General features: G+C 42.1%; 2 long non-coding RNA genes across 4 annotated transcripts in view; one reads left to right on the top strand and one right to left on the bottom strand.

Annotated features, from left to right (window-relative positions):
- LOC135098026 (uncharacterized) overlaps positions 1 to 8,909 on the top strand; it is a 10,142-nt gene extending 1,233 nt beyond the window's left edge. Inside the window, exons 2-3 of the long non-coding RNA XR_010266467.1 lie at positions 6,641 to 6,704; positions 8,771 to 8,909. This is a non-coding gene — a long non-coding RNA (uncharacterized LOC135098026). The remainder of the gene's footprint in view (positions 1 to 6,640; positions 6,705 to 8,770) is intronic.
- LOC135098025 (uncharacterized) overlaps positions 1 to 10,000 on the bottom strand; it is a 79,221-nt gene that overhangs the window by 30,786 nt on the left and 38,435 nt on the right. For 2 of the 3 annotated variants that reach the window (XR_010266464.1, XR_010266466.1), the window contains one exon: positions 6,250 to 6,418. This is a non-coding gene — a long non-coding RNA (uncharacterized LOC135098025). Of the gene's footprint in view, positions 1 to 6,249; positions 6,419 to 8,750; positions 8,857 to 10,000 lie in introns of those variants that run through there. The other variant, XR_010266465.1, reaches the window with a different exon arrangement.

The raw sequence follows: 10,000 nt of genomic DNA, 5'->3' as shown, positions 1-10,000 counted from the left end.
AAGACGAAGCCAAAGTCAAGAAGCCGAACACACACATACTTCCGAACGAGGGCAGTGGTGGTGGTGGTGGTGGTGGTTGTGTTTAGTGATTGAGAATATTGGTTTCAGGCAAGTTGGTTGTGTGTGTGGGGGAGAAAATACTTACGAGTATATTAAGGTGAGCAGTGAGACAGGTATTGGTGCTTGGGTCGTGATGGTGGTGGTGCTTGTGGTGGTGATGATGGTGATGGCGGCTGTCTGTTCTCTTTGTGTTTTATTGTTTATTTATTTATTTATTTATTTATTCATGTCAATTGGCCCTTTTGTTTGTTTTGATTGTTACTATTGCATGTATTATGCATTAATCTATTTATTCGATAATAGTAGTAGTAGTAGTAGTAGTAACAGTAATAGTAGTAGTAGTAGTAGTAGTAGTAGTAGTAGTAGTAGTAGTAGTAGTAGTAGTGCTAAAGCAATAACAGAGAGAGAGAGAGAGAGAGAGAGAGAGAGAGAGAGAGAGAGAGAGAGAGAGAGAGAGAGAGAGAGAGAGACCAGAGGAACCATGAATCTATCAACTTTCCTCTCTCTCTCTCTCTCTCTCTCTCTCTCTCTCTCTCTCTCTCTCTCTCTTCTTCCTACTATTTTTTTTCCTCTACTCCTCCTCTTCCTCCTCTTCCTTCTTTGCCTCTCTTCATACTCATCTTTCTCCTCCTCTTTATCTTCCTTTTCCTTCTCCTCGTCCTACTTCTCTTCCTCCTTTTCTTTCTCCTCGTCTTACTCTTCCTCTTCTTCTTCCTCTTCCTCCTCCTCCTCCTCCTCCTCTTCCTCCTTTTCCTTCTCCTCGTCCTACTCCTCCTCCTCCCCTTTTTCCTTCTCCTCCTCTTTCTCCTCTTCCTCCTCCTTTTCCTTATCCTTCTCGTCTTACTCCTCCTCCGCTCTCACTTCTTTCTGCTTCCCCACTCTCTCTTTCTCATTTACGTTTGTGTGTGAGAGAGAGAGAGAGAGAGAGAGAGAGAGAGAGAGAGAGAGAGAGAGAGAGAAAGTATGGGCCAGTATTTACTGTACAATAGGTGTCTTCAACACGAGAGAGAGACATGAGAGCAGGCACGGCTGGCAGCGAGGGGGCGCGCGGCGTTTGCCTGGGAACAAAATGGCGTCCCATCTCCCACTTGTCGCTACTCACAATATTGGTGCTCGATAAGGAGTGAGTGGCGGCCATCTTGCAAATCAATGAATTACAGATAATGTGGTATTTGAACGTTAACTAAAGAAATACTGAATTAACCTAAATACTATATTAGTGATGGTTTGCATTCTCTCTCTCTCTCTCTCTCTCTCTCTCTCTCTCTCTCTCTCTCTCTCTCTCTCTCTGCGTGTGTGGACATCTGGTTCTCCTACACGTTCTCATCGCAATACTCTTCCAGTAAATCCATGAACAAAAAATATTTCTATAAAAATATATTTTATGACAATATGTGTGTGTGTGTGTGTGTGTGTGTGTGTGTGTGTGTGTGTGTGTGTGTGTGTGTGTGTGTGTGTGTGTGTGTGTGAAGAGGCAAGGAAGTGTTTATTGGCGTTGCCTTACACACACTGTATTCACACTGTGCACGTGTCTGACTCTGCCTCAGTGTGTCAGGCCGAAGCTGCCACACAGACACTTGTTTTTTCCTTTTTAAGGCTTCCTCTCATCACACCGTGACACCTGATGACTATTATACAGGCACTGCTGCTAGGGATAGTAGTGGTAGTGGTAGTAGTGGTGGTGGTACGAGTAGTAGTAGCAGATGTAGTAGTAGTAGTAGTAGTAGTAGTAGTAGTAGTAGTGGTGGTTGTAGTAGTAGTAGTACCAGAAGTGGTAATGGAGGTGGTAGTAGTAGTAGTAGTAGTAGTAGTAGTAGTAGTAGTAGTAGTAGTAGTAGTAGTAGTAGTAGCAATGGTGGTGATAATAGCAGTAGTAGTAGTAGTAATGGTGGTAGTAGTGATAGTTCTAGTGGTGGTATTAGTAGTAGTAGTAGCAGTAGTAGTAGTAGTAGTAGCAACGGTGGTAGTAGTAGTAGTAGTAGTAGTAGTAGTAGTAGTAGTAGTAGTAGTAGCAGCTGTAGTAATGGTGGTGGTAGTAGTACTAGTCTCTTCTAGACAGGGTGGAATCAAAAGCTTTTCGAATCATCAACTCCTCTCCTCTAACTGACTGTCTTCAGCCTCTCTCTCACCGCTGCAATGTTGCATCTCTAGCTGTCTTCTACCGCTATTTTCATGCTAACTGCTCTTCTGATCTTGCTAACTGCATGCCTCCTCTCCTCCCGCGGCCTCGCTGCACAAGACTTTCTTCTTTTTCTCACCCCTATTCTGTCCACCTCTCTAACGCAAGAGTTAACCAGTATTCTCAATCATTCATCCCTTTCTCTGGTAAACTCTGGAACTCCCTGCCTGCTTCTGTATTTCCACCTTCCTATGACTTGAATTCCTTCAAGAAGGACGATTCAAGACACTTATCCTTCAATTTTTGGCTACCACTTTGGACCCTTTTATGGGACTGCCATTTCAATGGGCATTTTTTTTTATTCGACTTTTGTTGCCCTTGGCCAGCGTCCTTCCTTCATAAAAAGTAGTAGTAGTAGTAGTAGTAGTAGCAGTAATGGTAGTGGTGCTAGTAGTAGCAGTACTAGTAGCAGCAGCAGTAGTAGTAGTGGTAGTAGTAGTAATAGTAGTAGTAATAGCAGAAGTAGTTCCAATAGTCGCAGTAGTATTGACAGTAGTAGCAGTAGTAGAAGTACTCGTATTATTATTATTATTATTATTATTATTATTATTATTATTATTATTATGAGTAGTAGTAATAGAAGTAGTAGCAGTAATGGTGGTGGTGGTGGTGGTGGTGGTGGTGGTGGTAGTGGTGGTGGTGGTAGTGGTGGTGGTGGTGGTGGTGGTGGTGGTGGTGGTGGTGGTGCTAGTAGTAGTAGCAGTAGAAATAGTAGTAGTAGTAGTAGCAGTAGTCGCAGTAGTATTAACAGTAGTAGCAGCAGTAGTAGTAGTAGTACTAGTATTAGTAGTAGTAGTAGTAGTAGCAGTCACAATCGTAGTAGTAGTTGTAGTAGTAGTAGTAGTCGCAGTAGTATTAACAGTAACAGCAGTTGAAAAAAAAAAAAAAAAAAAAAAAAAAAAAAAAAAAAAAAAAAAGTTGAAGTACTACTAGTATTAGTAGTAGTCATAATCGTAGTAGTAGTAGTAGTTAGTAGTAGTAGTAGTAGTAGTAGTAGTAGTAGTAGTAGTAGTAGTTATAGCAGTAATAGTAGTAGTAGCAGTGATAATCGTAGTAGAAGTAGCAGCAATACTCGTAATAGTATTAGTAGTAGTAGTAGCAGTTATAATCGTAGTAGTAGTAGAAGTAGCAGTAATACTCGTAATAGTATTAGTAGTAGTAGTAGCAGTGATAATCGTAGTAGTAGTAGAAGTAGCAGTAATAATCGTAATAGTATTAGTAGTAGCAGTATTAGTAGTAGTAGTAGCAGGCCATGGCGGCAGAAAAGAGTGTCCTTTGTGTGAGTTTGTTTTTCCTTTGTAGTGAAAGAGGAAAGAGTGTTGCGGTAAGTAACAGTGATGGTGTTGGTGACAATGCACACTCATGTTGGCAGCCACACACACACAATTTTGAAGGAGGGAAACAGACAACAGTGGGTGACGGCAAGCAGCCTTAGCGGGTGGCGTGACGTTGCTGCGAGCGTGGCGGAGAGGGAGATGACAGGAAGCAAGGGGCAGGTAGAGGAGGAGGAGGAGGTGACGACAACAACTACTATTACTACTACTATTACTACTGCTACTACTACTACTACTATTTCTACCACAGTTACTACTATTTCTGATACTGCTACTGGTGCTGCTGCTGCTCCTCCTCCTCCTCCTCCTCCTACTACTACTACTACTACTAATAATAATAATAATAATAATAATAATAGATTTACTACTATTAGGAGGAGGATACACGGGTGGAGAGAGAGAGAGAGAGAGAGAGAGAGAGAGAGAGAGAGAGAGAGAGAGAGAGAGAGAGAGAGAGAGAGAGCAGGCAAACAACTGTGTGTGTGTGTGTGTGTGTGTTATAACAAGACAAGTGGCATTAAAAAGCACGTAATTTACTGACAAGCATTGCACGACAACATTACTGCGGTGATTAAAAGTACTCCTGTAAAATGCAACGTGGCATCATACAAGCCAGGCATGAGGGCAGCGAGGCCCAGCGACCTTGAAAACAGCTGACTGACTCACAAGAGAGAGAGAGAGAGAGAGAGGGAGAGAGAGAGAGAGAGAGAGAGAGAGAGAGAGAGAGAGAGAGAGGGGGGGGAGTGCACTGTAAGATTTTTTATTTATTTCTGTGAATAAATTACGGTATCCATGAATAGTATTTTTATCTGTAATCCTACACACACACACACACACACACACACACACACACACACACACACACTAATAATAGTAATGATAATAAAAATAAAAATAATAATAATAATAATAATAATAATAATAATAATAATAATAATAATAATAAATAAAAATAAAAATACTAAAAAATATGAATCAAGGAATGACGGTAAAGCGGACAGGGAGGCTTGCAAGGAAGTAGTAGTAGTAGTAGTAGTAGTAGTAGTAGTAGTAGTATAGTCAAAATAGTAGTAAGAGTAGTCGTAACAATAATAATAATAGTCGTAGTAGTACTAGTAGAAGTAGTAGTAGTAACAGTTATCGAAATAGTAGTAGTAGTAGTAGTAGTAGTAGTAGTAGTAGTAGAACTAATATTAGTATTAGTAGTAGAAGTAGAAGTAGAACGAGTATTAGTATTAGTAGTATTAGTAGTAGTAGCAGCAGTAGTAACAGAAGTAATTGTAGTGGCACTGGTAATTGTAGTAGTAGTAGTAGTAGTAGTAGCATTTAGGTAGAGCGAGTGTGAGGTGCGGTTCACACCAACCAGTCACTGTCACCGCCGTCCGTGACGTCATGAGTGGGGGAGGGAGCGAGGAGAGCAGCTCCTGTGTGGGCGGCGGAAAGGGGAAAGGAGCGTGAGGCGGGTGGGGACCAGAAGGAGTGGATGGTGGGTGGGGGGCGGGAACGGGAGGATGGCAGGCGGGGAGCTGGAAGGAGTGGGTTGCTGGTAGGGGCCTGGCAGGAGTGGGTGGCGAATGGCGGTTAGGAAGGAGTGGGTTGAAGGGAGGGGAGGAAGGAGTGGGAGGGGGTAAGGGCAGGAAGGCGTGCTGGCAGGTAGTGGCCGTGAAGGGGCTGCTGGCTGGTGGGCGGCCAGTAGCTGCTGCTGGCGGAAGTGGGAAGGAGTGGCTGGCGGGTGGTGGGGAGGGAGAGATTGGGGGGATAGGAGGCGTCTCTGACTTACACAACAAGATGGCGTCCTGTCTGAGATGGTGGCAAGTGTAGTTTCCCGGCCAGCGGCATTATGGGTCTTATAAAACAGGGGGGAGATCTTTCTGTACACAACATGCACTTGTACACAACACACGTGTGGCTGTACACCTGGCGGCTACTCAACACACCTGGTACACTACTGGTAGCACACTTCAGGGAGGGCTTGGCCAATCCTGGTTATCTTGACCACCACTAAGTCTATGAGGAGGAACACAATGCGATACACACGCGCACCACACAAGATACGCCGCCACACTGGCTGCAGGCTGAGCGGCATCCCTTTGGCTCAGTGTTTCCAGGCCGTTCGGTACTTGAGCGACACACAAAAGTCTATTTAATATACAGGGACTTGTTCAACCAACGAACACACTCACATCCACCAAAAAAATAAATAAAATAAATAAAATAAAATAAATAAATAAATAAATAAAATTAATTAAATAATTAAATTATACTAAATTATTAAAATTACTATTGCTTCTACTCTTACTACTACTATTACTGCTACTACTACTACTATTGTGTGTGTGTGATATTATTGATAGCAATCATAATAACAATATAACAACAATTACTACTACTACTATTATTACTACTATTACTACTACTATTACAAATATAAATGCTACTACTGCAACTGTTTTTGCAACAATTCTTAAGGCATTAATATTAATATTCACATAGTAGTAGTAGCAACAGTAGTAGTAGTAGTAGTAGTAGTAGTAGTAGTAGTAGTAGTAGTTGTAGTAGTAGTAGTAGTAGTAGTGAGAAATCATGAATACTACCTCTACCACTACCACTACTACTACTACTACTACCACACAGGCATGCTAATGAAGGTCGTGAACAGTTCCATCTGGTACAAACTTAGCTGTGATGCGAGCAATGGCGCGTCACCTTGGTGGATCCCTGTCAAAGTGTCTTCTGAATTGTCTTTGCACTTTTGACATTTTCGTGCCTCCAGTAACACTTTATGACATGTTCTTTCTTCAAAGCTTAGTCTTACTTCTGCCATTATTATTTTGGCCAACTGTTTCTGAAAAAAAAAAAAAAAAATTATAGCGAGTCAAACAGTGAGTACATTTTTGGATGACTCTCTCTCTCTCTCTCTCTCTCTCTCTCTCTCTCTCTCTCTCTCTCTCTCTCTCTGTCTCTGTTTATACAGATAGATACAGATAGATAGATGTACACAGATACAGACTTGTGCTTGTGGAGTATAAATGTAAGAGCATGAAGCACAGTGTGTCTCTCCCCATAGGCACCTCCCGCCTCGCGCCTTCCTTCCTCCCGTCTCCCGGAGTGTACACACCTGCACTCTTGAGGTGAGTACACTTACTCTTTTCTTTCCTTGTAATTGTTTTCACTGTGTTTTCTACTGCACACACTCAGAAAGTAGAAAATGAGGCACTAACGAGGCAAGACTATATACCACAAAAACTGGACACAATCTGTCTATCTACCTGTCTACCTATCTGTCTCTGTCTGTCTGCATCCACATCTGTCCGCCTGTCTATATCCTCACCGGAACAGAGGGCGGAGCTTATGGTTTAGGAAGCTCTCTGTTCAACTGATTTTTGGGTCTTGTCGAGTTGATTACTGTTTGAGAAATGTGTGGGTTTTGGAGCCTTTTGTGTGAAACATCTATATACTTAATAGGGAGGCAAATACTGAACATGTCATGAACTTTATCGAGGAGTCTTTTCAAGCTGGAGTCCACGTCCTGTGAAACGAGGGGAGACCACTCCACTGTGTACTGGTGGGCATCTTTTCCGCCAAAGAAATCATTGCCAAAAATGCATACGGTCCACGCACGCACGCACGCACGCACGCACGCACAAACACACACACACACACACACACACACACACACACACACACACACACACACACACACACACACACACACACACACACACACACACACACACAAACACACACACACACACACACACACACACACACACACACACACATATGTTTAAATGTCTCTCAAACAGCTGGCATTTCAAAAAGAATTGTGGGTAATGTAACAAGTGAAGCAGTGGGTGACACGCAGTGTACTTCACGCTGCCCACATCTCATGCACTGCCTTCCTACATGGGCATCTACATGGCCGTCTTTTTAACAAAAGCAACAAGACGGCAAAATAAAATTCTTCGCTGTACATTTTCCGTAAAGAGTCTGCATCCAAAGCTTCCTCAGCCTTCAGTATTTGCAGGCTTCCCTTCATTCATAAGTACTTCACATTGTTATTAATACATCAAAATCTTGGACATAATGCAATATTCAAATTGGCAGAAAATGTTTCTCACACGAGAAGTAACAACGTTAACCTTATTTGTGCGATACTGACAACAATATTATTCACAAACAGTGTGACAAGTTGGACCAAAATTGTTGTGAACAGTTTGCCTCTTGATAGACAAAGTTCTTCTTACAACTGATAAAATGTTCAAACAAACAACAGGTTAAAAAGTAACCACTTCATCAACAAAAGCTGTGATTTTGATGCTACTTATTGCAGTCATCGCATTTGTTGCTGTTATCATTATTACTTTTATTATTATTATTATTATTATTATTATTATTATTATGTTGATGATGATGTTGTTGTTGTTGTTGTTGGTATTTATTGTTGTTGTTGCCCTAGTTACCAGTATTAGTTATTAATTATGTTTTTTAATGCTAGTTACTATTATTTATTACTAATAATATTCTTATTGGTATTATTATTATTATTATTATTGTTGCTGTTGTTGTTGTTGTTGTTGTTGTTGCTGTTGTTGTTGGTGTAGTTATTAGTATTATTGTTATCACTACTCTTGTTGTTATTGTTATTATCATCATTATTTTATTATTATTAAGTTAGTGTGAGACACTTGTATTAGTGTTTATCTTCTCTGTAGCGGCGCGGTACTGCCGCTGTACAATACAATTCATTATGTTGTTGTACATTATAATTTGTTTGCACTCCTGCCCTCTGCTCTACTGTACAATACACCGTCAGAGAGCCTCGGCTCACGTGACTGTGTATTATATGTACACCTTGAAATACTTTATACAGGTTTGCTTACTTGATTACTTACTTAATTACTTACTTACTTGCACACACACACACACACACACACACACACACACACACACACACACACACACACACACACACAGTCAAGTCTTGCCTCGTGTTGTCTTGTCAAATGGTTTGGACACAACACACGTGCCATGCCGTGTGCCATAGTGTCTCTTACTCCCATCCACCTCTTTGTCTTGTCCCCACATCCCGGTGCTCAGGCCGGCCACTTCAAGGCTCAACTCCCTCCCTCCCGCACTGAGCCTTGCAAACCACGTCTCTCCTGCCCTGCTCCTCACTTAGGAAATTTCTTTGCAGGCTGCTGGCGAGAAGAACTGTGTCCCAAGCCCTCCACCATGGCCGCCGCTCCGAAAGTTTGCGTCCGTCGCGCGAAGCTCATCTTCCTGATGGAGAACGCAGGCAAGGACGTCTTGACCTTCGTGTTGAAGCGCGGCGCGCTGAACGCCCCCGCCACGCCGCCAGGCCAGTCCCTCATTGACTGACTACCTTGACAACCTCCCTCAAGGCTCGACAGCCAACTATGGCAGGATAAGTAACAAACAAAAGAAAGCAGCACTGAACCACAGTTCAGTGCTGCTTATCCTCTGACGTGACTACTTTATTCATTATTTTTTGTATCATCAGCGAACTTAGATACTTTACAGGTGAGGTCCTCATCGATATCATTAACGTAAATAAGGAAAAGAACAGGGCCGAGCACAGATCCCTGTGGTACACCACTTAAAACTTCTCGCCAGTTTGAAAATGTACCATTTAAAACAACGCGCTGCTTTCTCTCAGACAGCCAGTCTGAGACAGCCAATTGAGAAGTTTTCCATTTATACCATATGACTTCAATTTAGCTAGTAGCCGGAACTTTGTCAAAAGCTTCTTGAAAATCTAGATACACTAAATCTACTGCCTTTGTTTCGTCGTAAATGGTGAAAATATCATTAAAGAAATCAAGAAGATTAGTTAGACAAGAACGTCTGTTTCGGAAGCCATGCTGTGAGTCATTGATTAAATCATTTATATGTAGATAGTTCACTACATTGTTGCAATTTACTGTTTTCATCAGTTCACATACTACAGATGTAAGGCTGATAGGGATGTAGTAGGAAGAAGAGGAGGAGGAGGAGGAGGAGGAGGAATAAGAGAACGAAGAGAAAAAGGAGAGCTAGAAGGAAGGCGAGAAAAGGAGGAGGAAGAGGAAGATGAAGAGGAGGAGGAAGAAGAACAAAAAGACGAGGAAAAGGAGAGCTAGAAGGAAGGCGAGAAAAGGAGGAGGAAGAGAAAGATGAAGAGGAGGAGGAAGAAGAACAAAAAGACGAGGAAAAGGAGAGCTAGAAAGAAGGCGAGAAAAGGAGGAAGAAGAGGAGGAGGAGGAGGAGGAGTTATCTTTATCAATACTATTATGGAACACTGAATAAAGAAATTAATAAACAGATAAGTAGTGTGTGTGTGTGTGTGTGTGTGTGTGTGTGTGTGTGTGTGTGTGTGTGTGTGTGTGTGTCCAGGCAGCACACAGGTGCACAACACTCGGCCATT

Source organism: Scylla paramamosain, unplaced genomic scaffold (assembly GCF_035594125.1).
Source record: "Scylla paramamosain isolate STU-SP2022 unplaced genomic scaffold, ASM3559412v1 Contig41, whole genome shotgun sequence".
Classification (NCBI taxonomy): Eukaryota; Metazoa; Arthropoda; class Malacostraca; order Decapoda; family Portunidae; genus Scylla; species Scylla paramamosain.
Note: the sequence above shows the minus strand (reverse complement) of the source record. Positions and strands in the feature narration are given on the sequence as shown.